This window comes from Erinaceus europaeus, chromosome 10, assembly GCF_950295315.1.
Source record: "Erinaceus europaeus chromosome 10, mEriEur2.1, whole genome shotgun sequence".
Lineage (NCBI taxonomy): Eukaryota > Metazoa > Chordata > Mammalia > Eulipotyphla > Erinaceidae > Erinaceus > Erinaceus europaeus.
In genome coordinates, this window is record NC_080171.1 from 41,333,707 (window position 1) to 41,360,125 (window position 26,419).

The 26,419-nt window shown below is 42.7% G+C and overlaps 1 protein-coding gene and 1 long non-coding RNA gene across 2 annotated transcripts in view; both read left to right on the forward strand.

The window, feature by feature from the left end:
- The first annotated feature begins 1,471 nt into the window (after positions 1 to 1,471).
- LOC132540875 (uncharacterized) lies at positions 1,472 to 11,173 on the forward strand. The gene is made up of 2 exons (XR_009552011.1): positions 1,472 to 1,633; positions 10,935 to 11,173. It is a non-coding gene; the product is annotated as an uncharacterized LOC132540875 (long non-coding RNA).
- Positions 11,174 to 25,438: 14,265 nt separating this feature from the next.
- KDM4C (lysine demethylase 4C) overlaps positions 25,439 to 26,419 on the forward strand; it is a 397,677-nt gene continuing 396,696 nt past the window's right edge. Inside the window, exon 1 of the mRNA XM_060199547.1 lies at positions 25,439 to 25,575. The gene's annotated coding sequence lies outside the window, so the exon portion shown is untranslated. The remainder of the gene's footprint in view (positions 25,576 to 26,419) is intronic.

The following is a 26,419-nucleotide window of genomic DNA, read 5'->3' on the forward strand; positions in this document are numbered from 1 at the left end:
GAAGTCCCCCCCCCCCCCAGGATTTCTCCAATCTGAGAAGCTGACTGTAGAGGTCACCAAAAAGAGGAGTCCCTGTACAATATATGCCTACTATGGACCAAACAGTAAACTTCACTATAATTAGAGAGGCTTTATTTTCCTCCTTCTCGGCCCACCCCACTTCTTAACAGAGCACTGCTGAGCTCTGGTTTATGGTGGGGGTGGGAGGGATTGATCCTGGGGCCTTTGATGCATGCCTGTTTTTTACTTGTTTGTTGATTGGTTGGTTTTAACCAGAGCTGCTGGATTCTGGTGATGTGGGGGATTGAACCTGGGACAGTGGAGACTGAGACATTGGAGTCTCTTTGCATAACCACTATGCTATCTCCCCTTACAAATCTGCATATTAAAAAGGCAATGTATTTATTATTTTTAATTATTTCTAACCACAGCACTATTAAGCTCCGGTTTATGGTGATGTTTGGGATTAAAGCTGGGAATTTTGATGCCTCAGGCATGTCTTTTTGCATAACCACTATACTATCTGCCCTTCTAGGTGAGTCTTCAGAGGCTCAGGCATGTTAGTCTTTTTCATTACCATGTTATACCCCAGTCCCACATGAGTCTTTTGTTTGTTTCTTGTTTTCATTTAAATTTTTATTTATTATTTAAAATATTTTATTTATAAAAAGGAAACATTGACAAAACCATAGAATAAGAAGGGTGCAGCTTCGCACAATTCCCACCACCAGAACTCTGTATCCCATTCCCTCCCCTGTTATCTTTCCTATTCTTTAACCCTCTGGGAGTATGGACCCAAAGTCATTTTGGGATGCAGAAGGTTGAAGGTCTGGCTTCTGTAATTGCTTCCCAGTGAACCACATGAGTCTTTTGTAGAAACCATTAAGCTATTTCTCCAGCGCTGGACTACAGTTCAGAACTATCTGTAGCAGTACGGCTCCCAATGACCTTCCCATCCCATCATGTTCTGACATCACCACGTTACTGCAATACTGTAAAACTGAGATAGAGTCTATTGCATTGTAGGAAGGTGTGGGTGGATCCCCAGAGACATTAACGCATCCAGCAGGCTTGAGCTAATCACCTGAACACCTGTGTCTTTCCTCTGCTCAAGGATCTCTCTCCTCTCCCCTCTTCCCTCCCTCTCCTAGAGCAGGACTCAGCTCTGATTTTGTTGGGGGCGGGGGCTGAACCTGGGACCTTGGAGCCACCAGCTTGAGAGTCCTTTGCATAACCATTAATGCTATCTATCCCAGTCGCACCTGTCTCCTACAAAGAAGCTTCTCCACCTCCGAGCGCGCAAGATAAACAGCAAGAAGGAGGTTATCTTTGGAGTAACCGAAAAAACGAACCTGTGGTTTGCCAAATATCTCCCACCCACCTCCAGGTCACCTAAGGATCACATGACAGACTCGCTTCCTTGTCATGTGACGACTGTATCTCGCGTGATTTCCAACGAGAGTACGAGCCTCAGGTGCCTGTGCCTTTATCACCGCTCAACCTCCCTGCCAGCCTTGTCCCTGTCGCATGGCGCAAGCGCCCTTCACAACCGCTGCCCGCATCTCCCAGGCTTCGTTCTTCCGCCATTTCTTCCTCTGGGGTTGAGAGCATCTAGCTGCTCCTCATTCTCGGGGTCTGGAAAAAGAAAATGATTCGGGAGTTGGCGGCGAGGGGTTTTGATACAAGGGCTTTTTCATTGCACTTTCTACGAGAACCACGATCGTCATCTCGGGGGTCTGAGGGAAGATTCAGGAAGGAGACTAATGTGCACGGGTCTTCTCGTACCCCTTCGGCGCTCTCGCAAGAGGCGAGAGCTGGTGCTCTGGCTCTGGGCGTGAAGGTCTGAGAGGGCGCGTGCGTCCCTTTCTCAGTCACGGTTCTGGGTTGCACTGTCTCATGTGTGAACCTTCGTCTGAACTGGTCTTGGGGTCACAGCATATCCTCTCCGGAGAGCCGTAACCTTCCCTTTCTCTACCGAAGGGTTTAAACCCAGGCTTTCTCCATTTCTTTAACCTTTTCTGTCCAGCAAGCCTGTTAACCTTCTTATCCCACAGGCTTAACTCAAAGTGGACCTACTGGCGCCTAACGTGCCCCATGGTCTTTGTGGTCACATAATATATATAAATTGACCCTATTTTTGTTGTTAGATTTTTTTTTTTTTTTGCTAGCCAGTTTAAGGAATGCTTTCTTCCTTGTCCCACCTCATAGTAGTAGGACTTATGCCCATGTCTAGTCTTCCCCCCCATCCTTGTGACATTTGAGGTAGTTTTCTTTCTTTTTCTATTTTATTAGATAGGACAAAGAGAAATTGAGTATGGAGGGGAAGATAGACACCTGCAGACTTGCTTCACCACTTGTGAAGCATCCCCGAGAAGATGGGGGTGGGGCTGCTTGAACCCAGGTCCTTGGGATGTGTGTGCCCTTCCAGGTGTCACTGCCAGCCCCGACCCCTCTCAGAGGTAATTGGTTCTGTTTGGCCAGTAGCATAGTCGCTGGTGCTCGGTGTCTGCATGAATCTACCACTGATTCCTGTATTTTTTTTTTTTACTTTGCTTTATCTATTTTAAAATATATTTTTTAATTTTTTAAATAAAAGATAAGAAAGAGACGAGCACTACTCAGCTCTGGTTTACCATAGTGTTGGAGACTGAACCTGGGACCTCAGAGCCTCAGGCATGAAAGGCTTCTGCATAACCATTATGCTGTTTGCCAGCCCACTTTTCTTTATCTATTGTTATTTTTAAATATTTTACTTATTTTAACGAGAAATACAGAGAGAAAGACAAGAGCGCTGTTCAGCTCTGGTTTATGGGGGTGTTGGTACTTGAACCTGGGGTCTTTGGGGCCTCGGACATGAAAGTCTTTTTTGCATAACCCTTATGCTGTCCACTAGCCCTCTAGTATTATTTCTTTATAGACTGTGAGAGAGAGGAGAGACAATGGCACACTGTTCCATTGCTTATGAAGTTCCCCCAGCACCATCACCACCGGCGGGTGGGGACCAGTGGATAGAACCCACCAGCCAACACTTCCCGCTGCTCTGTTGGAACACATGTTTCAGACGCCTCAAAACTATTTGTCTATGGTCATGAGGTTTTCTGTTTTAATAGAACGTTCTCTTTCTACTGCCTTGCCATTCCCAACCAAACAATTCAAACCTTACATGAACAACAGTATTTTCTCTTTTTCTTTCTTTCTTTCTTTTTTATTTTACCAGAGCACTGCTCAGCTCTGGCTTCTGGTGGTGCAGGGTAGTATTTTCATTAGTGAATGAAGACCATTTCAAAATGAAGTTGTTTTTTGCTCATGCATGCATCTCCTGTCTGCATCCAGTTCCCACCACACCAAAGGAACCATTGGTGCTTTTTGATTTCTTTCTCTCTCAATCAGCTGCTTTGCTGCTGTCTAAAATAAATGAATCTTTAAAAGTTGCCTATTGATAGTGAATAAATATATAAAATATGTAAATATGTAAACAGTGAAATATTCATCTATTGGAAAGATAATTTTTGCCATATGCAGCAAAAATAGAGGAACTTGAGGGTATTATTCAAACAGATTAGAAGAAAAAGAAAAAAATGAATATTAGGTCATTTCACCAAATGTGAAATAAAAGGATATAAAATTGACACATTAAAACTTTTTTAAGAGGCAGGGGAATAGATAGTAAAATGGTTATGCAAAGAGACTCTCATACCTGAGGCTCTAAAGTCACAGGTTCAATCCCCCCGCACCACCATAAACCAGAGCTGAGCCGTGCTCTGGTAAAAATAAACAACATTTTTAGGAACACTCAGCTAAGCACACATATCCTCAACATAAGCTAGAGTTGAGCAGTGCTCTGGTTAAAAATTAATTAATTAATTAATTACAAGATTCTCTTTTAGGGGGCTAGGCGTTGGAGCAGCGAGTTAAGCGCACATGGTGTTAAGGGCACATCGCGTGAAGCACGTGGATACGTGTAGGGATCCCGGTTGGAGCTGGGGCTCCCCACCTGCAAGGGGGGGGGGGTCTCTCATAATCCATGAAGCAGGTATGCAGGTGTCTATCTTTATTTCCCCTGTCTTCTCTATTTCTCTCTGTCCTATCCAACAACAACAGCAATAACTACAATAATAACAACAATGATAAACAACAAGGGCAACGCAACAAAAGGGAAAAAATAGACTCTGGGAGCAGTGGATTCATAGTGCAGGCACTGAGTCCCAGCGATAACCCTGGAGGCAAAAAAATATATTTTGATAGGTTCAACCCCCTGGCTCCCACCTATTGGGGAGAAACTTTACAAATAGTGAATCAATGCTTCAGTTGTATCTTATACGCCATCATTCCCGCTTTGCCATAAGCTTCGTGGGGTTTCCAGGACAAATAGATAACCATTTTCCTTCTAATAAATTGATAGCTTCTTTACCTCTTCTGCCTCTACTAGCACCTAAACTTTTCTCTCGGGATCCCATTCCCTCTGCTCCTACAATCTTTACTGATGGCGGAAAAAGGGGAGCTGCTGCCCTTATATATTACCCAGACAAACAATCTCCTAAACCTCTCTTTACTGAGCTTCCTGATAATTCCCCTCAGTACAAAGAACTTTATGCTGTTTTTCTTGCACTAAAAGCTGTACCAGAATCCTTCAACCTTTTTTCTGACAGTGTGTATACTGTTAACTTACTTCCATGGCTTGCTCGTTCGTATGTGAAAATTGATGACAACCCACTTTCCCCTCTCTTGATTCAAATCGCCTCTATGCTCTGTTCTCGAACCCAACCACTGTATATTCAACACCTTCGTTCCCACAGCCCTCTTCCTGGTTCCCTGTCCGAAGGGAATGCCGCAGTTGACCGCCTTGCCTCCACAGGAACTTTCCCAGTCTCTGTCTCTGATCCTGCTAATTTTCACTCTCTAACCCATGTTAATCTTAAAGGCCTTCAAGCTCGATTCCCTGATGTTCCTGTACCACAGTTAAAACATATCCTTGCTACATGCTCTTCTTGCGCAAATCTCATAAAGACACCTGCTATCCAGACCCTTGGGGTTAACCCCCGAGGTTTAAAAGCTAATGCTATTTGGCAAATTGATGTCACCCACATACCAAACTTTGGCAAACAAAAATATGTGTTTGTCTCAATTGATACCTTTTCTAAATTTATGTGGGCTACAGCTCAGACAGGAGAAAGTGCTAAAAAGCTTGTAAGCCATATGCTCTCTTGTTTTGCCGTTATGGGGGTCCCATTACTTTTGAAAACAGACAATGCACCTATGTTTTCAAGCAAACAAAGATTTTTGTTCCCTCTGGAATATTACTCATACCACGGGCATTCCCTACAATCCACAGGGACAAGGCATTGTCGAAAGGGCCCATCAAACACTGAAGGCTCAACTAAATAAAGATAAAGGAGGAACATATCCCCCCAATATCCAGCTAGCAAAAGCCTTAACTACGTTAAATCTCTTTAATATTTACAATAACTCAGCCTTACCCCCTATTATTCTTCACTGGCAAACACCATCTACCCTCCCATCTATTAAGGTGAAATGGAGAGACCCACTCGATAAAGTTTGGAAAGGGCCTGACCCATTATTGACCATGGGAAGGGGTTTCGCATGCATTTTCCCTCAAAATTTCTCTAAACCTGTCTGGGTTCCTGCCCGCCATGTCCGACAATACCCGCAGGATGGCGCTGTTATTCCTGAAGAACAAGAAATACTACAAGAGGACCAGATGCAGGATACATCCCAGGACCCGTAATACGACATGGCAGAACCTGCAAATCTGGCTCACAGAGACCTCTCTCCTACCCTTTCCCTGTATGTCTTATGTTATAACTGGCCAGTTGTTTTTGTGAATGAGTGTGTTAAATGACAAAATTTTTTTTTCTTTTTTTTTGCATGACCCATCTGCTTGGAGTACTCTAAAAGGTTATTGGCCTTATATAAAAATGCTGGACGCAGCCAAAGTTTCTGGAGACGTCCAGAAACATTCCAAAAAATTTTTTTTCTTTCTCCCTCTTTTGAATTTTATATATAGTATTGGTATATATGTAAGTGTTTAGTCTTAAACTGTGTGACTAATGACAGATTTAAAATTGTTTTTAAATAATGTGTTTTTATAACAAAAGTTCTTTTTCCTCCAGTTTGTTATAACTAAATGTTTATGGGTATGTCTCAAGTTTGGTAACACTAACTTAACGGTCAGAAGTGTAACCCTACAGCTACACTTTTACCAGACAAGGTAAATATTAATTGTTAAGGTAACTTACTATTTAGGCAAAAGTCTAAATGTTCAACGTGACTATTCATTCCCAAAACTAAACTATATAAATTTTATATACAGGACACCTTTGAAGGGCCCCCAAAGGTGCCCTGTAAACTATCTTGTGGAAATTAATCCACAACAGATCTGGCATCAATCTGGCACTGTAAACGTTAAAATCATTGTCACGAATATGCGTTAACTCTCTAAGCAATTTGAGTCTGTTTAAAATACATATTTTAGCTAAAATTGGTCTCAAGATCCTGCGGTAGAGGCTGCTACAGGAGGTCACATTAGATGACCTTTTAATAAATCATAAAGAGATTCTAAACCAATTATAATCATCGAGGTACCAACTATAACAAACCTATAACTTGTTACCAGTTCAAATTAACCACGAGAAGCAGATTGTTTGTGTTTCTTTCACAGGAATCCCGGAAAAACCATCTGAACCCCTGCACACCCTGACGTCACTCACTAGATGGCACGACTACCGTGGCACACCCCCCGAAACCCTAGATGTCACTCAACGTGATCTGAAGAACCTGATACACGAATTCCAAGGACAGAACTTTCTTCATGCCTGGTTACCGTTCCTGCTTCTGACCTGCTTGTTACGTGTTGGCAGTTCCAGCTAGCTATCTACAAAAGAGCAACATTCCAGCGGCTGACCTCCCTCATGCAGCGTTGCATCCCCTGCCAATTCCTCCCCTAGCCATCTACTTCAGACTGAGACTTGTATCGGACTTTCTGACATACCCTATATACATTTTACACAATTTTGAAGCAGCTTATTTCCCTTCACGCTGCTGGTTTTTCATAGACTAATCCTGAGTAATTCATAGACTTTACAGACTGTTGCCTTGAGGACTATACAATGCCAAATAGCCCCTCTGTTTGGTGGGTCATGCCTCCTGCCGCCCCCTCATTATGTACCCTTGCCCTTTTCCCCACTCAAGCAGGGAATGTTCCTTTACACACCAATCCTTCCCTTCACACCCCACTGACTTTTACTTCTCCCCTTCGTGTCCCTTCCTATTTTGTTATGTCATTTAGGCTTATGTCCAAAAGGTTTCTGCCCCATGATAGTCTTTTATAGACTTTGTACATCTTATGCAATTACTAGATAGAAAGATAGAAAAGATGTAGAGATACTGTGAAGAGATGGTTGAGCAGGCTGCGCTTAAACCTATGAGATGAGTCTCTCCAGGTAAGTCTCTCTCTCTGAAGAGGGGTTGAGCACAGGAGGACATTTAAATCTCACAAGGTTGGCAGCCATTTAAGCCTTCCCTCCTCCACAGAAAGTCCTACATCTTCCCACCTGAGCATGGCATTCCTCTAAAACATTTAAGCATGCTCCATTTTTCTTTACTGTGTCCATTTAGATATAAAGGGATAGGAGGAGATGTTGCTGAGGACTTATTCTGATGCAGTCTCTGCCCCCAGGTTTTTCTATGCCCCGCTAAATCCTAGAGTGCCCCCTTTCAACCAATCCTGGCTCCGCCCCCAGGTTTTCCTATGCCTCGCTAAATCCTAGAGTGCCCCCTTTCAACCAATCCTGGCCCTACACGTCACCCCTGGTTGTCGCCCAATAAAAAGCCCCCTCACCCCTCCCCTCGCTCTCTCTGGGCTCTCGGCTCTCCCTCTCTGAGGTCTCGCTCCCTGCTCTCCCCCCGTGGTCGGCCATTGTTGGCTGGCTCCACGTGGTCTGAACCAAACCTCCCCCCCATCCTATAATAAAGATCTGTGTACCCCTTTGCTCTGGACGTCCGCTCTCTTCTCCGCGGTGCAGCCCGACACCAGACCACCTCAACAACACTTCCTTTTCTTTTTTTCCTTCCTCCCTCCTTTCCTTCCTTCCTTCCACTAGAGTTCTAGTTTATGGTGGTGGGGAGATTGAACCTGGGACTGTGGATCCTCAGGCATGAGAGTCTCTTTGCATAACCATATGCTGTTTACCCTCACCCTCTCTCTTTCCCTTATCCTTCGTCCCCCCCCCCCCATTTTCTGTCTCTATCAAAAAAAAAAAAAGGCATGGAATGTTCACCAGGAGCCCTGGATTCATCTTGCAGACACCAAGCCCTAGTGATAACCCTGATAACTAAATCCATAACGGTTATGCAAAGGTTCTGTCTCAGCCACCACTGTAAGTCAGAGCTGAGCAGTGCTCTGGTTAAAAAAAAAACAAATAGATACATATATTTTAAGAATTCTGATAGAGGGAAGGAGAGATACCACAGCCAGCACTCGAGCTTTCCAAAGTTCTATAGTACTCCCATTTGCCACTGGGATTCAAACCTAGGCCAAAGCATGGCAAGGCACACATCTATCTCCTGAACCCTAATATCAAACTGCTGAAGTTAATTACTAGTTCCTATCCAGAGAATAATTGTGGACATGTCAGTCTTTTATTTTTGACTGTTTTTTTTTTTTTTAAACTTGGTAAGCAGAGATTAGCCTTTGAAGAACAGAAAATGGTATACTTTTTTAAAAAAGTTTTTTTTTAATTGGGGAGTTAATGTTTTACATTCAACAGTAAGTACAATAGTTTGTACATACATAACATTCCCCAGATTCTCATATAACAATACAACCCCCACTAGGTCCTCTTAAAGATATTTTTTAATATTTATTTCCTTCTTTGTTGCCCTTATTGTTTTACTGTTGTAGTTATTGATGTCATTGTTGTTGGATAGAACAGAGAGAATTGGAGAGAGGAGGGGAAGACAGAGAGGGGGAGAGAAAGACAACTGCAGACCTGCTTCACCTCCTGTAAAGCAACCCCTCTGCAGGTGGGGAGCCGGGGGCTCAAACCGGGATCCTTGTGCCGGTCCTTGCACTTTGCACCACGTGCGCTTAACCTGCTGTGCTACTTCCTGACTCCCAACAGTATACTGTCTAATTCCTAAATCTAGTTTAGAAAACATAGTCCCCATCTGGTGCTCTTAGGAAGGATTGTTACAAATACTTCATTTAATCACACCTACATACATGTATTCATTTATGATTATATGTATATAAGAATCCTAAGAGAACACAAACCAGTAGTAGAAGTGAGAGACTTGATTGGTAATGTTGAATTGGAAACTGATAAGTGTTAAAACATTGACATTTGTACAGGAAGATAGCACCATGGTTTGTGGAATAGACTTTCATGTCTGAAGCTCAAATGTCCTAGATTCAATTCCCAGCACTACTTTAAGCCATAGCTGAGTAGTGGTCTGGTAAAGGAAGGAATGGAGGGAGGGAAGAAGGAAGTGAGGAAGGGCAGTGCTCAAGACCTGGGCTCAAGTCCCTGATCCCCACTTACAGAGTGGAAAGTTTCACAAGTGCAGAGCTGCAGGTATCTCTATCTTCCCCTTCCCTGTCAATGTCTCTCTTTCTCTATCCAAAAATGAATAAAATGTATTTGTTAAATATACATTGAAATAAAGGAAGGAAGGAGGGCAGGGGATGGATAGCATAATGGTTATGCAAAGAGACTCTCATTCCTGAAACTTCAAAGTCCCAGGTTCAGTCCCCTGCACCACTATAAGTCAGAGCTGAGCAGTGTTCTGCTAAATGCATATATATATATATATATATATATATAATTCCAAGGAGATTTTTTTAGTATTTATTTATTTGATAGATACAGAGAGAAATTCAAAGGAAAGGGGAAGTTTGAGAGGGAAGGAGAGAGAGATACCTGCAGCACTGTTTCACTACTGGTGAAGCTTTTCCCCTGCAGATGGGGATGAAAAACTTGTAATGTGTGCACAACCTGGTACCTCATTTTAAAGTTTTAATATCTTACCATGTAAATGATAACATGGTTACACCTGTTTAATACTACATTTAAAAATAAAATGAGAATGGGGGAGATAGCATAGTGGTTATGCAAAAAGACTCTCTTGCCTGAGGTTCTAATGTCCTAGGTTCATTCCTCCACCCTACAATAAGCCAGAGCTGAGCAGTGCTCTGGTTAATAACAATAAATACAATTAGCTTATTTATTTATTTATTGCTTCCAGTTACTGGGGCTTGGTGCAGACACTATGGATCCACCGAGCTGAGCAGTACTCTAGTAAAAAAAAAAAAAGAAACAAACAAACAAAGTAAGTGGCGAAGTGTGCTGCAGGTGTCTGTCTCTTTCCTTTTTAAAATATTTATTTATTCCCTTTTGTTGCCCTTGTTTTATTTTTGTTGTTATTAATGTCATTGTTGTTGGATAGGACAGAGAGAAATGGAGAGAGGTGGGGAAGACAGAGAAGGGTAGAAAAAGACACCTGCAGACCTGCTCCACTGCCTGTGAATCGACTTCCCTGGAGGCGGGGAGCTGGGGGTTCAAAACGGGATCCTTAATGCGGCTTTGTACCACCTGCGCTTAACCCACTGAGCTACGGCACAACTTCCTTGTCTTTCTCCTTTTATATATGCCCCTTCCCTCTCAGTTTCTCTGTTCCTATCCAATAAACTAATAAACAAATATTTAAAAGTAAAGAGGCCAGGCTAGCTAAGCACTCATTACCATCCACAAGGTCGGATATTCAATTCAATTCAATTCAGTTCAATTCAGTTCAATTCAATTCAATTCAATTCAATTCAGTTCAATTCAATTCAATTCAATTCAATTCAATTCAATTCAATTCGGAATGTATCAGGACAATTTATAATAAGTAGACATAATTTCTCTCACTCACAGAAGTTGAAAAACAAGATCAGAAGAGAAAACACTAAGCAGAACCTGGACTGGAGTTGGTGTATTGCACCAAAGGAAAATTCTCTGGAGTGTGTATGTGGGGGGGGGACAGTACAGGTCCTGGAAAAGGATGACAGAGGGCCTAGTGGGAGTTGTATTGTTATGTGGAAAACTGAGAGATGTTATGCATGTACAAACTATCATATTTAATGTCAAATGTAAAACATTAATCCCCCAATAAAGGGAAAAAAATAAGTAGACATAATGTCAGTACAAGTTTTAATTCAATACTTTGAATTTTTGTTAGGTTTGGGAATCCAAGGAAGACACCAAGAAACCGGAGTGATGTAAAAACAAAGAGTCTGGGAGTCGGGCAGTAGCGCAGAGGGTGAAAAGTGGTGCAAAGCACTGCTTGTGAAGCAACTCCCCTGGAGGTGGGGAGCTGGGGGCTCGAACTGGGATCCTTACGTGGGTCCTTGTGCTTTGCGCCACCTGTTCTTAACCCGCTGCAGTACCACCCAACTCCCTTGGAGAGATAACATAATGTTTATGCAAAAAGACTTTCATGCCTGAGGCACCAAAGGCACCAGGTTCAATCCCTGGCATCATCATGAAGCAGAGTAGAACAGTATTCTAGTCTTAATAAAAATTAATAAAACTTTTGTTCTTATGTGGCATACATAAAATTGAACACACAATTGTAAAAAAAAAGTCAAACAATTTCAAGATTATGGAAGAATTATAATGGTAATCTATGAATGTGGGGATGGGGATATAGACCTTTGGTAATGGGAGTAGTGAAATTAAAAAAAAAAAAAAGACTTCCTGGGGTGGGGGAACCATATTTCATAAATAAAATAATGTATTGCTGAGGCAGGGGTAGATAGCATAATGATTATGCAAACAGACTCTCAAGCCTGAGGCTCCAAAGTCCCAGGTTCAATCCCCTGAACCACCATAAACCAGAGCTGAGCAGTGCTCTGGTTAAAACAAACAAACAAACATAAATAAATAAATTCATAAATAAAGTATTGCTGACTGTTAAAGTTTATTGATGTCGTTGTTGGATAGGACAGAGAGAAATGGAGAGAGGAGGGGAACTGCTTCTACACACACACACACACACACACACACACACACATGTATACATATATGCATATGGAAAAGAAACAGGTAAAAATGGCTGTTGGAAGTACTGGATTTATAGTGCTGTCACTGAGCCCTAGGGTTAAACTTGGAGGCAATTATAAAAAAAAGAAATTAAAAGGACATTATATTTAAAGAAAGAAACAAAGAAAGAAGAAAGAAAAAGAAGGAGAAGAAGAATGAAAGAAAGGAAGAAATAAATATTCACGCCTGAGGCTCCAAAGGCCCAATTTCATTCCCTACATCACCATAAAGCCAGAGCTGAGCAGTACAAGCAAGAAAGCAAGAATCAAACATAGATGTGACTTTCATCAAAATATATTCAAATAAAAAATAATGGTGCTGTCAATGGATTATCCAACTTGCAAATAACAGTGGATCAAAAGGACTAAACAGAACACCTGCTAGATAATTAATCCTCTTAATTTAAGTATAGTTCATGGAAATAGGTCAACAAAATTGTTTTGCCAAAAGTAAAACTTTATTGAGTGCCCTCACGAAAGCACATTAGCTGGCAAAGTCATAGCAACCTTGCACATATCTATCTCCAGCATAATTTGAGGTATAAGACAGGCATTCAGTGAATAACAATTTATTTTCATTTATTTATTTATTTACTTATTTGTATTTTTTACCAGAGCATTTCTCAGCTCGGGATTGTGGTATGGGACAATGGACCCTTTGGTGTGACAGTCTCTTTGCATAACCATTATGCTATCTACCCCTGCCCTGAAAACCTGTTGTATGAATTAATAAACGATAAGAATTACCAATATTGGGGCAGCTTAGAATGTTCCTACTCATGACCACAGAATGTGAGCTCAGATCTACAGGGATGCAGAGATCAGATAGGCTCCTAAGCTGTATATGAGCCCCAGATCAGATCAAATTGATGGGGTTTACAGTCAACAATATTTATAACCCTTTCCCATATTTGGGAGTTACTGTCTTCCCAGAAACAGCTTTCTGGTCTTTTTTTTCAGCCATGACACCATCTCTCCAGACAATAACCTGGATCCACCTGCATATCAGATTTCAGGCTCAGGGAAACAACAACAACAAACATAATAAGAATAACCCTGAATTTGTGTCTTTAGTTTCCTTGTTATTATTATTAATATTTGCTGCTATTAAATAAAAAATAACAGGGACAAGTAAAAACACAAGGTTTTATCATTTAAATTTTTTTAAATTTATTTTCCCTCTTGTTGCCCTTGTTTTTTATTGTTGTTGTAGTTATTATTGTTGTTATGTATGTTGTTGTTAGAACAGAGAGAAATGGAGCAAGGAGGGGAAGACAGAGAAGGGGAGAGAAAGATAGACACCTGCAGACAGGCTTCACCACCTGTGAAGCTACTCCCCTGCAGGTGGGGAGCTGGGGGCTTGAACTGGGATCTTTGAGCCAGTCCTTGCGCTTTGCACCACGTGCACTTAACCCGTTGAGCTACCGCCCGACTTCCGGTTTTCTCATTTTTAAAAAATTTATTTATTTATTTATTTATTTATTTTCCCATTTGTTGTCATTGTTGTTTAACATTGTCTCAAAAAAGGGAAAATAAATAAATAAATAAAAACCAAGCAACGGGGGGTAGATAGCATAATGATTATGCAAAGAGACTCTCATGCCTGAGGCTCCAAAGTCCCAGGTTCAATACCCTGTACCACTATAAGACAGAGCTGAGCAGTACTCTGGTAAAAAACACACAAACCATAAAATTTAAATTGCCGTCACTTCACATCCCTTCCTTCCTTCTTCCTTCCTTCCTTCCTTCCTCCCTCCCTCCCTTCCTTCCTTCCTTCCTTCTCTCTTTCCTCCCATTCTTCTTTCTTCCTCCTTTGTTCACTCTCTTTCTCACCCCCCCCCCACACTTTCTCAAATCACTGCTCAGCTCTGGCTTATGATGATGCTAGGGATTGAACCTGGGTCCTAAGAGCCTCAAGCATGAAAGTCTTCATGATCTCTCCTAGGCTTCATAGATTGAGCATGTACAGTGCTCTGGACTTTCTCTATCAAAACTTTTTCTCAAAAGATCTGGAAAACATGGAGAGATGTATAGGAAGCATCAATGGACATATAGTCAATTATAACTCTTATTTTTGTTTCTTGTTTGTTTTATTTATTTTATTTTATTTTTTAAGATATAAGACATTTGTCTATTTAGTCCTTGGATAGAAACAGAGAGAGAAGGTCGACGGTAGGGCAGTGGGGTTAAGTCCACATGGTGCAAAACGCAATGACCAGCAGAAGGATTTCGGCTCCAGCCCTTGGCTCCCCACTTGCAGGTGTGTGTGTGTGTGTGTGTGTGTGTGTGTGTGTGTGTGTGTGTGGTGTGTATGTGTGTGTGCGTCCCCACTTCACAGGCGGTGAAGCAGGTCTGCAGGTGACTATCTTTATTTCCCCCTCTGTCTTCCCCGTCTCTCTCACTTTTTCTCTGTCCTATCCAACAACAACAACAGCAATGACAACAATAACAAAAGGGCAACAAAGTGGGGAAAATGGCCTCCAGGAGCAGTGGATTTGTAGTATAGGCACTGAGCCTCAGTGGTAACCCTGGAGGAAAAAAAAAAAGAAACAGAAATTAAGAAGGAAGAGTGTTAGAGAGAGATAGAGACAGAGAGATACCTGCAGCACTGCTTCATTGCTCATGAAACTTGCCCCTTTCAGGTGGGAACCAGGATCTTGAACCTAGGTCCTTGCAAATGGTAGCATATGAGCTCAACCAGGTGCACCACTGTCTAGACCTGTTTTTTTTTTGTTTTACATAGAGACAGAGAAAGCAGAGAGAAACTTCCTTGAATGTGGTGGGAGCTAGACTCAAATCTGGCACATGTCTCTCACATGGCAGAGCAGTGCACTTCCCAGCCTCTATAACTTTTTTATATTTATTTATTTATTTATTTATTTATTTATTTATTTATTTTCCTTTTTTGTTGCCCTTGTTTTTTATTGTTGTAGTAGTTATTGTTATTGATGTCATTGTTGTTAGGACAGAGACAACTGGAGAGAGGAGGGGAAGACAGAGAGGAGGAGAGAAAGTTAGACACCTGCAGACCTGCTTCACCACCTGTGAAGCAACTACCCTGCAGGTGGGGAGCTGGGGGCTTGAACCGGGATCCTTACGACGGTCCTTGCGCTTGGCACCACATGAGCTTAACCTGCTGCGCTACCACCTGACTCTCCTCTATAACTTTTTTAAAAGAAAAAAAAGAGAATGAAAGAAAGAAAAGTGTATAATCTGTTGCACATTAATGTTTGGGAGCAATTAGAGTAAAAAAAAACACTTTATAATGTAGGATCATCTTAACAAATAAGCTGAAAACCATATAGAAATCCTCCTTTGTGGTGAAAGAAAATGTCTGGGGTTAGTAGTTGCAAAACAAACAAAAAAAACCTACATTTAGGGGCCAGGTGGTGGTGCACCTGGTTAAGTGCACACATTACAATGTGCAAGGGCTTAAGTTCAAGCCCCTGGTCTCCACCTGCAGGGGGAAAGCTTAATGAGTGGTGAAGTGTGCTGCAGGTGTCTCTCTGTCTCTCTCCTTCTCAATTTCTCTCTCTCTATCCAATAATAAAATAAATACAATTTAAAAAAACAACTACATTTAATGACTATGTTTTATTGTTTATTTATTTTTTACCAGAGCACTGTTCAGTTCTGGCTAATGGTGGTGTAGGAAATTGAACCTAGGGCTTTGGAGCCTCATGCTTGAGAATCTCTTTGCATAACCACTATGTTATTTCTCCAGCCCATTTAACCATGTATTAAACAATTGGGGGTCAGGCAATGGCTCTTTTGGTTAAGCATACGTATCACCATGAACAAGGGTCTGGGCTTGAGCCCCGACTCCCCACCTGCAGGGATAATGCTTCATAAGCCCTGAAGCAAGTTTGCAGGTGTCTATCTTTCTCTCTAATCTCTATCTTCCCTTGCCTCTCAATTCCTCTCTGTCTTATCAAATAAAAATAAAACAGAGTGGTCCAGGAAGTGGCGCACTGATAAAGCTTTGGACTCTCAAGCATGAGGTTCTGAGTTTGATCCCCGGCAGCACATGTGCCAGAGTGATGTCTGGTTCTTTCTTTCTCTTCCCTCCTGTCTTTCTCATTAATAAATAAATAAAATCTTAAAAAATGAAACAGAAAGAAAAAAAATCTAGGAATCCTGTGCAGATGAAAAACCTTAAAGACATTTCTCATATGCTAATAAAATTTAGTGAAGAATGTTAATGCCAAAATAAGATTTTTATTTTTTCTTTTTAAAAAATAATTATTGATGAGAGAGAGAGAGAAAAAAACAAATGAGAGGGAGTGCTAGTGCAAACCAGATCATCACTCAGGAATATGTAATGTTTGGGATGGAATTTAGGACCTCATACAGGCAAGTCCAGCACTCTTACCCACTGTGTTACCTCCTTGGTCACAGAAAATAATATATTTTTAGGTGACCAGCAGTAGTGCACTGGGTTAAGCGCATATATTGTGAAGTGTAGGGACTGGTGCCAAGGCTCCCAGTTCTCTGTCTTCTCCTCTTTCAATTCTGCTGTCTTACCCAACAACAACATCAGCAACAACAACAATGGAAAAAAGATGGCCTCGGTCTGGGAGGTGGCGCAGTGATAAAGCTTTGGACTCTCACGCATGAGGTCCTGAGTTCGATCCCCAGCAGTACATGTGCCAGAGTGATGTCTGGTTCTTTTTTTTTTAATAACTCACTTTTATTTATTTATTTATTTATTTATTTATTTATTTATTCCCTTTTGTTGCCCTTGTTGTTTTATTGTTGTAGTTATTATTGTTGTCGTTGTTGGATAGGACAGAGAGAAATGGAGAGAGAAGAGGAAGACAGAGAGGGGAAGAGAAAGAGAGACACCTGCAGACCTGCTTCACCGCCTGTGAAGCAACTCCTCTGCAGGTAAGGAGCCAGGGGCTTGAACCGAGATTCTTATGTCGGTCCTTGCGCTTTTTTCCATGTGCGCTTAACCCGCTGTACTACCGCCGAACTCCCATTGATGTCTGGTTCTTTCTCTTCTCCTATCTTTCTCATTAATAAATTTTTTAAAAAAGAAAAAGAAAGAAATAAAAAAAGAAAAAAGATGGCCTGGGAGTGGCATATATATATATATACACAGTGTGTGTGTGTGTTAAGAGAGGAACAGAGAGATATAGGAGACAGAGGGGCAATATAACAGAATCACCGGCATATCAAATACTTCGTCTCAAACCCAGGACTTCCTGTATGCAAGCCCAGCACTCAAACTGTTGGTCATCTCCCAGGCTACAAGCCTATTAAGTTTTAAGCTATGTATTATTATAATCCTACTTGCTCTAAATTCCTACTGCTCAGAACCTGATTTATTTAAGCACTGAATTTTGTTTTAACTTATTGCAGAAATACCTGTAGCAGAAAAGCAGTCTCCCCATTCTGCTTTAGTAAAAAATAAAAGTCTTGGGAGTTGGGTGGTAGCGCAGCGGGTTATCAAGGACCGGCTTAAGGATCCCAGTTCGAGCACCTGGCTCTCCAACTGCAGGGGAGTTGCTTCACAAGCAATGAAACAGGTCTGTAGGTATCTCTGTCTCTCTGTTCCCCTCTCTGTCTTCCCCTCCTATTTCCATTTCTCTCTGTCCTATCAAACTAACAATGACATCAATAACAGAATAACAACAACAATAATAAAAAAACAAGTGCAACAAAGGGGAATAAATAAATAAGTAAATATTTTAAAAATCTTAAAAAAAAAAACAGTCTTTCTCACTCTCTGTGTCCATGTTGTAGATAATGTTCAATTAAAACAAACTGTCGGGTCGGCGGTAGCGCAGCAGGTTAAGCAACGTGGCACAAAGAGCAAGGACTAGAGTTCAAGCCCCCGGCTCCCCACCTGCAGGGGAGTCGCTTCACAGGCGAAGCAGGTGAAGCAGGTGTCTTATCTTTCTCTCCTCCTCTCTGTCTTCCCCTCCTGTCTCCATTTCTCTCTGTCCTATCCAACAACGACAACATCAATAACAACAATAAAAAAGGGAAACAAAAGGGAAAATAAATATTAAAAGAAAAGTTAAAAAAACAACAACTAATTGTCATGGTCTGGGAGGTAGTGCGGTGGATAAAGCATTGGAGTCTCAAGCATGAAGTCTTGAGTTCAATCCCTGGCAGCATGTGTACCAGAGTGATGTCTGGTTCTTTCTCTCTCTCATCCTATGTTTCTAATTAATAAATACATAAAATATTTTTAAAAAAACCAATTGTCAAGGCAAATAATAAGGAGTTAAAGCAAGGTGTTTATTCTTTTACAAAAGGGTATGTAGCCAACAGAGTAGTTATCACATAGTAGCCCAAAGCCCACACCCTTCTCCCTTCTTTTATACCTGATGTACAATTATCCCCTTACCCTTGGCCAGGCTTCACGTCTCACAGTCTTCTCACTGTCTAATAAGGAAAGGAGTAGAATCTGAGAGTTTTTAGCGATTTAATATTGATTTGCAAAATTATGAGATAACAGAGGTATAACAATGCACCATTCCTACCACTAGAGTTCTGTGCCTTCCCTTCATTGGAAACTGCACTTCTCTCAAAGTCACAGATATGGGTTGACTATTATTTCTATAATTATCTATATTGATATATTTTCACATTTTTTTCTTTTCTCTTTTTTCCTCCAGGGTTATTGCTGAGGCTCAGTGCACAATCCACTGCTCCTGGAGGTTGTTTTTCCCCCAATTTTTTTTAATTGGCTAACACAGAGAAAATTTGAGAGTGGAGTGGGAGATAGAGAGAGGGAGAGAGAAAGATAGACACCTGCAGGCCTGCTTCACCACTTGTGAAGTGACACTCCTGTCACTAGAGGTCTTTGTCTTCATCCTGACCCCTATAGATATTCACTATAGTTCTCCTACAGTCTTATAGATTGACTTTTTAAAAACATTTGTATGTTCAATTCTATATTCTGCATATAAGTAAAACCCTTTAGTAGTTGTCCTTTACCTCCTAACTTGCTTCATTAAACACAAGTTTCTCTAATTCCATACACTTTGTACCAAATGACACAATATTATTTTTTAATGCTGAATAACATTCCATTTAGTGTATATCCCATAACTTTTTTTATCCAATCATCTGGACCAAAATTCTTTTATAGGATGCAAAAGTGGGAGTTTTGGCTAGATGATAACAATTTTTTTAATTAATTAATTGTTTTATTCAGGTTCCTTTGAAGAGAAGACCTAACCATATCTTATATCCATGAAGCAGGGTTGGGCAGAAAGATCTCAGTGGATGTACTCTAGGGCATTAACTGAAGAGCAACAGTACTCTGAAAGACTTTTAGACTCATCTGTTAGGTAGGGAGTACAAAGTGCACTCAGTCCTGCAGTGTACATAGATGGGCGTGGAGAATGGTGGGGAGGAAGTTGCAAGGAGGGAGGAAACGGAGGAGAGGAGGAATGAAGGTGTGAGAGAGTGTGGGAATTGAAGTGATATGGCAGACAGGTGAGACAGAAAGATTTATGCTTCTCCTCCAGTTTATTATCCCTGTTCCTCTGGCTCCTTGACCAGGAGCATCTGGGCATCATTTACAGATCTTTCATTTGGGTCAAACCCTTCAAGAAAGAGAAAAACTGGAGAGAGGGAACAGGTGGTGGCATATCTGCTTAAGTGTACACATTAAAGTGCATAAAAACCTGTGTTCAAGCCTCCAGTCCCCACCTGCAGGGGGAAAGCTTCATGAACAGTGAAGAAGTACTATGGTGTCTCTCTGTTTCTCTTCCTCTCTATCCCCCCTTCCCTCTAAATTTCTCTCTGTCCTATCAAGTAATATGAAGCGAAAAGGAGGAGGAGGAGGAAGAGAAGAAGAGCTGGAGAGAGATCATAATGGTTATGCAAAAAAAGTTTTCATGCCTGAGGCTCATGATCATGGAGATTTAATCTCCAGTACCATCATACACTGAAGCCAAGCAGCTCAGGTAATAAAACAAATAAAAACACAAGCAAACCCATTAGAAAGCAGGGCTAGAGGCTAGAGGCTACTGGCGGTAGTGCAGTGGGTTAAGTGCACATGGCACGAAGTGCAAAGACTGGAGTAAGGATCCTGGTTTGAACCCCCAGCTCCTCACCTGCAGGGAAGTCACTTCACAGGTGGTGAAGCAGGTCTGCAGGTGTCTATCTTTCTCTCCCACTGTCTTGCCCTATTCTCTCCAGTTCTCTTGTCCTATCTAACAACAACATCAATAATGACAACAATTAAAAAAAAGGGCAACAAAAGGGAAAATAAATAAATAGTTTAAAAAATTAAAAAGAAAAGAAAATGGGGCCAGAACACGGTCAGAAATTTTACCAAGAAAGAGATCCAGAGGACAAGCAGATATCTGAGAAAGTGCTCAAAGTCACTGATTATCAGAGAAATTCGAATTAAGACAACAATGCAATACCATTTTGCACTTGTGAGAATGTCATACATCATAAAGGACAGAAACAATAGATGTTGGAGAGGGTGTGGGGAAAAAGGAACAATTCTGCACTGCCAATGGGAGTGTAAAATGGTCCAACCATTGTGGAAAGCAGTTTGAAGGCTTCTGAGTACAATAGAAATCAGGGCCAGCTGTGGCACACCTGGTTAAGCGCACATAGTTTGAAGCGTAAGGACCCGCACAAGGATCTGGGCTCGAGCCCCTGCTCCTCACCTGCAGGGGGGGATGCTTCACAAGTGGTAAAGCATGTCTACAGATATCTTTCTTTCTCCCTATTTCCCACTCCCCTCTTAACTTCTTTCTGTCCTATCCAATGAAATGGGGAAAAACATGGCCACAGGAGCAGTGGATTTGTAGTGCAGGCACTGAGCCCTCTGGAGGCATGAAAAAAAAAAACAAAACTACAAAACAAACAGACAAACAAAAATACTAGAAATCAATCAACCCTACCACCCAGCAATTCCTCTCCTGGGGATATACTCAGAGGAAACAAAAACACTTTTCAGAAAATATCTATGTATAACCATCCTCATAGCAGCAAAATTTGTAATTGCCAGATGTCAACATCAGATGCGTGACTAAAATAATTGTGGTATATATACATGTGATGGAATACTACTCAGCTGTCAAAATTATGAATTTAACTTCTTTGTATCATCTGAATGAAACTTGAAGATATCATATTAAGTGAGACAAGCCAAAAGGAGGACAAATACCCAATGATCTCACTTCTTGTGGGAGTTAATATATGGAGAAAGGGAGGGAGGGAACAAAGAGACACATGGTCTGGACAAGGTGTATTGTATTAAAACAAAAGTCTCTGGGGAAGGAGTGGGTGAGGGATGAGTTCTCCACTGTAAACTAAGTTGGAAAAAGGAGTAAAAAAATTCAATATTTTATACTAATGGAATATCACTATGTTGCTTTAGCAAGTCACCTGCCATCAATTCTTGTCTTCAAATATTGCATTAAAAATACAAATAACGGGGGCTTAGTGGTAGCGCAATCATCTCAGTTCGACGCCCCCCACCTGCAAGGGGGTCGTGGTCGCTTTGCAAGTGGTGAAGCAGGTCTGCAGGTGTCTATCTTTCCCTCTCTCTGTCTTCCCTTCCTCTCTCAATTTCTCTGTCCTATCCAATAACAGCACTAATAATAATCACAAGAACAGATAAAACAACAAGGGCAATAAAAAGGGAATAATATAATAAAAATACAAAAAAAATTTACAAATAACAACAAAGACAAACTTCATCCCAAGAATAAGAGTTAAGGAAAATGTAGTCTTAAAATATGTTCTCAAATTTTTTGGTCTTCAGGGACTTTCTTAACATTTTTGGAAATATCTTTGTTAGTGCCAGGCTTTGGCACACGTGGTTGAGCACATGTGTTATAGTGTGCAAGGTTCTGGAACAGATTTCAGATTCCCACCTGTAGTGGGGGATGTTTCACGAATGTGAAGCAGTGCTGCATGTGTGTCTCTCTCTCCTTCCCCCAAAATTTCTTTCTGTATATAAAAATATATATATATAATAAAAATTATATCTATGTGTATACCCAGTAATAGTTTTTATATTTTATTCATTTAATTATTTATTTATATGATGAGGAAGAGAGAAGCAGCAGAGAGAAGACTAAATCATCACTCTGACATATATGATGTCATCAGTTAACAAATTAAATAACATTTTTTACATTTTCTTTTAAAAAAGATTTTATGTATTAATGGGAAATATAGGAAGAGAGAGAGAAAGAACCAGACATGACTCTGGTACATGTGCTGCTGGGGACGGATCTCAGTACCTCATGCTTGAGAGATTAATGACTTATCCAGTGTGTCATCTTCTGGACCACTTCTTTTTTCTTTAAAAGTTTTCTTATTTATTTATACTTACTTATTATTAGTCAGAGACAGAGAGAAATTGAAAGGGGTGGAGGGAAATAGAGGAGAAGACAGAGATATCTGCTTCACCACTCATGAAGCTTCACCTCTTGTGAAGTCATCTCCCTGCAGGTGGGGAGCCAAGGGCTCGAACCTAGATCCTTGAGCTTGGCATTATGTGTGCTTAACACAGTGCACTACTGCCAGGCCCCCAACCTCCTTACTTTTTATTTAGAAAAAATGACACAATTTACTGTATTTAAAAATATTTTGAATATTAATATTCTGTAAATGATGAAGTGACTGAAATTTAGGCTTGTAGAATTTTTATTCTGGTGTACCAGGTTTTAGTCTAATATAGCATACTGCCATCCTCAGGACCTGGTTTTTAATTTTAAAGATTTCTTAATCTCCACACTTCATATTTTCCTTTCCTTATGGGGGGGATTAGTGGTTTACAGCCAATAGCAAAATACAGTAGTTTGTAAATGTGTAACATTTTTCAGTTTTCCACATAACAATTCAACCCCCTCTAGGTCCTTCTCTGCCATCATATTCCCTGAACCCTCTCCTCACCCCAGAGTCTTTTACTTTGGTGCAAGGCACCAAACACTTCATGTTTTTCATACCTGTTTAATAAGGTGAAAATCATAAAACCTATTCACTGAATGTTTACAAGGAATGTCTTAATATATGTGAAGTTCTTGAAAGTGTCAAGTGCACATTAAGCCCTAAGTTAATCTTTACTACAAATCCACTGCTCCTGGAGGCCATTTCCCCCATTTTTGTTGCCACTGTTGTCGTTGTTGTTGGACAGGACAAAGAGAAGTTGAGAAAGAAGAAGATAGAGAGGGGGAGAGAAAGATATACACCTGCATATCTGCTTCACTGCTTATGAAGCCAGCCACCTGAAGGTGGGGAGCCAGGGGCTTGAAGCGGGATCCTTACACGGGTCCTTGTGTTTTGCCCCATGTGCGCTTAACCTGCTGCGCTACCGCCTGCCCCCAATCAACCTTAATATATTCATTGTTTCAATATGTCCACTTGACAGAGAAATAGGGTTGAAATTCTCATAGTTACACATCTGGAAAATTCTCATATTCAGATATGTATGTGGGTAGTAGAGTCTAGATTAAAAAAATCATTGGGGGCGGGGGATAGAGAACCAGAACATTACTCTGGCACAACAGGACGCTGGGGATTGAATTTAGGACCTCATACCTTATGCCAATGCTTAATTCACTATACCCTCTTCCGGTTCTTGAATCTGAATTTTGTTCAATCTTTCTTTTTATTTTTTTAATTAATTTTATTTTTGAGAGAGATGGAGAGAGAGAGAGAGAGAGAGAGAGAAACACCAGAGCACTGCTCAGCTCAGGCTTATGGTGGTGCGGGGGATTGAACCTAGGACTTAGGAGCTTCAGGCATGAGAGTCTGTTTGCATAACCATTATGCTGTCACCCCCGCCCAATTTTTTTTTTCTTTTATGTTACCAGAGCACTACTCAACTCTGGTTTATGGTGGTACTGGGGGCTGAAACGGGCCTTTGGTGCCTCAGGCATGAAAGTCTTTTTGCATAACCATATGCTGTCTCGCTAGTTCAAATCTTGTTCAATCTTAACTGAATATGATGGTTCTGTGGTCCAGGAGACGGCGCAGTGGATAAAGCATTGAATTCTCTACCATGAGATCCTGAGTTCGATCCCCAGCGGCATGTGTACCAGAGTGATGGCTGGTTCCTTCTCTCCTATCTTTCTCATGAATAAATAAATAATTTTTTAAATAAAAAATATGATGGCTCTGTTAACTTTGCTTAAACATATTTCATATGCCCTTACAATGTTCTTTCCTTGAGAAAAGACTCCACAGGTTTGGTAAGTGGACTTGAGATAATAAAAAAAGCTAAAGTTAGTGTATTTAAAACAACTCCAAGCATATTAGACAACTCAAGTGTGCTCAGTAGTGTAACGGTCTGCCTAGTCACTTATAGCTGAGAAGACGTTAGGGGAACCACCACAAGGGACCCAGCTGTATCTAATTTTGCAAAACATCTGGTGCTCAGCCATCTGTTTTTGGCAGTACAAAGGTTGAAGGTTTGTGTGGTTTCTTGACATCTTCGAAGTCGGAGTTATAGTAGAGTGCAGAAGCAAGTTGTAAGCAAGCTAATTTAAGTACTTCTTAGTCTCTGCATTTACTGCCACCGAAACACGGTTCAGGCCCAACTACTACCATTTCTTAGTTTTTGAAAGTTCTCCAATCCGGGTTCATTCTGGGGCCATTTTCTGCTCTTTCCAGCTCAAGCGCACACCTGAGTCGAGCTCTGCATTGGTGTCAAGGACATGGAACAGTTTCTTCCCTTGTGGCTACCAACACGGAGCGCTCCCGGCTAGGGACTTACTTGCTGAAGGCTTGGCAGATCACTTTGCTCACTTGGGATCTGGCTTTGTGGTTAAGAAGCTCAGAGAGGTGCCAGCCTTAAGACAGGGTCCCAGCTGCTCAGTCCAGACTTCCTCGCCAGGCAGGGCTGGGCATTAGGAGGCCCCACCCATAGCAACGCTACTCTGACGTCTGTGCGCCGGAGGCCGCCATAGGCCCATGCGGGCGCCCCGGGAGGACGTGTGGCGCGTGGACCTCATCGGGTCCAGCCCTGAGGGAACCCTGTAGACGCTTCCGGGCAGGGTTCTGTGCACCTGTTCCTGCCTTCTGCTCCACTGTCTTTCCGCTTTGGAAAAAGGGGGAAAATGCCCGTTTCCGGAGAATAAGATGTGCCACAGTGAGCCGGGGTTCAGAACTCCGCAGACGATTAAGTTCAAATCAAGGTGCTGGGCACCTTAAAACTGTTGGGGCGCTCACGTGACTCGCTAAGTGCCGGGCCCCAGCGGTCACGTGACGGCGCGCGCGTCCTCGCGCTGGGACCGCCGGCTGGCGCTGTGCGCGCTCCCTCCCCGCTGCCTCCCAGCTCCTCGACGGGAGGGTGCGGAGCCGCGGAGCAAGCGGGCGTCCGGGACCTGGTGCGCGTGCGCAGCGAACAGCTGTCACCCAGTGCGGAACAAGTCGCCCAAATTCCCCAAATCTCCCCGGGCCGGAGCCTGCGGTCTTCCTTTTTATCCTCCACCTCCTGGTCGAGTTCTTGCCCCCCCCTCCCCGCCCCATCTGTGCGCCAGGTAACCGCTTTTCCGGGGTCTGGGGGTGGTGGGGGCTGGGGGAGGGCCCGGGCGTGCTTCTCGTCGCTGCCAAACTCGGCGTGAAGCTGTGGGGGTGCGGGGGTGCCGGCGTCAGGGGGAGCGGAGACGCGGGGCCGGGGCCGCTCGGTCCGCGGTCGCCGCCACTGTCATGCCGGCTGAGAGAGCGGCCGGCCTCGGTCGCGGGGGAGCGAGGCGGGGGCCAGTGACAGCCCGCTCCGGCCTCGGGGGGTTCGATCCCCGCGCTCGCCTTCTCTCCGGGGCCGGAGTCGCGGTCGAGCTCCTCGGGGCAGAGGAGCGCGTGGGTGGTCCCGGAGTGGCGCCTGCTTTTCTCCGCCTTCCTGCCGGCTCGGCGGCGGCTCCCGGGCGGCCCGGCCTGGTGCGCCCCCCCGGGGCCATTTCACCTCTGGGACTGTCGGCGGGGCGAGGAGAGCGACTCCTCTGCTGGTCACACGTCGCTGGCAGCCAGCTCCTCTCCGGGGCTGGTCTTCACCCCCACCCCCCAACCCCCATGTCTGTCCTTTGGATTTTTCCGGCACGGTGCCATTTCTTCCTGCAGTGTCTGAAGTCTCGATGCGGTGTAGACAGTGGGTGCTTGATCAATGAGTCGGATCTGCGCACGTGGAATTGCAGGCTCTGGACGCGGCATGGGGTGGGGATGTGAAGGAAGGAGCCAGGCTGCCCAGGGCTGCGGGGTCGGGTCGAGTTGGGGCTTTGCTCGCCTCTCAGCTAATTAAATCGGCAGGACTTCGTTCGGGTGCTTTCTGGGTGAGCTGGGAGCCAGTCTTCTCAGTGAGCTGCACGGTGCATGTCTGTTGGGACTGAC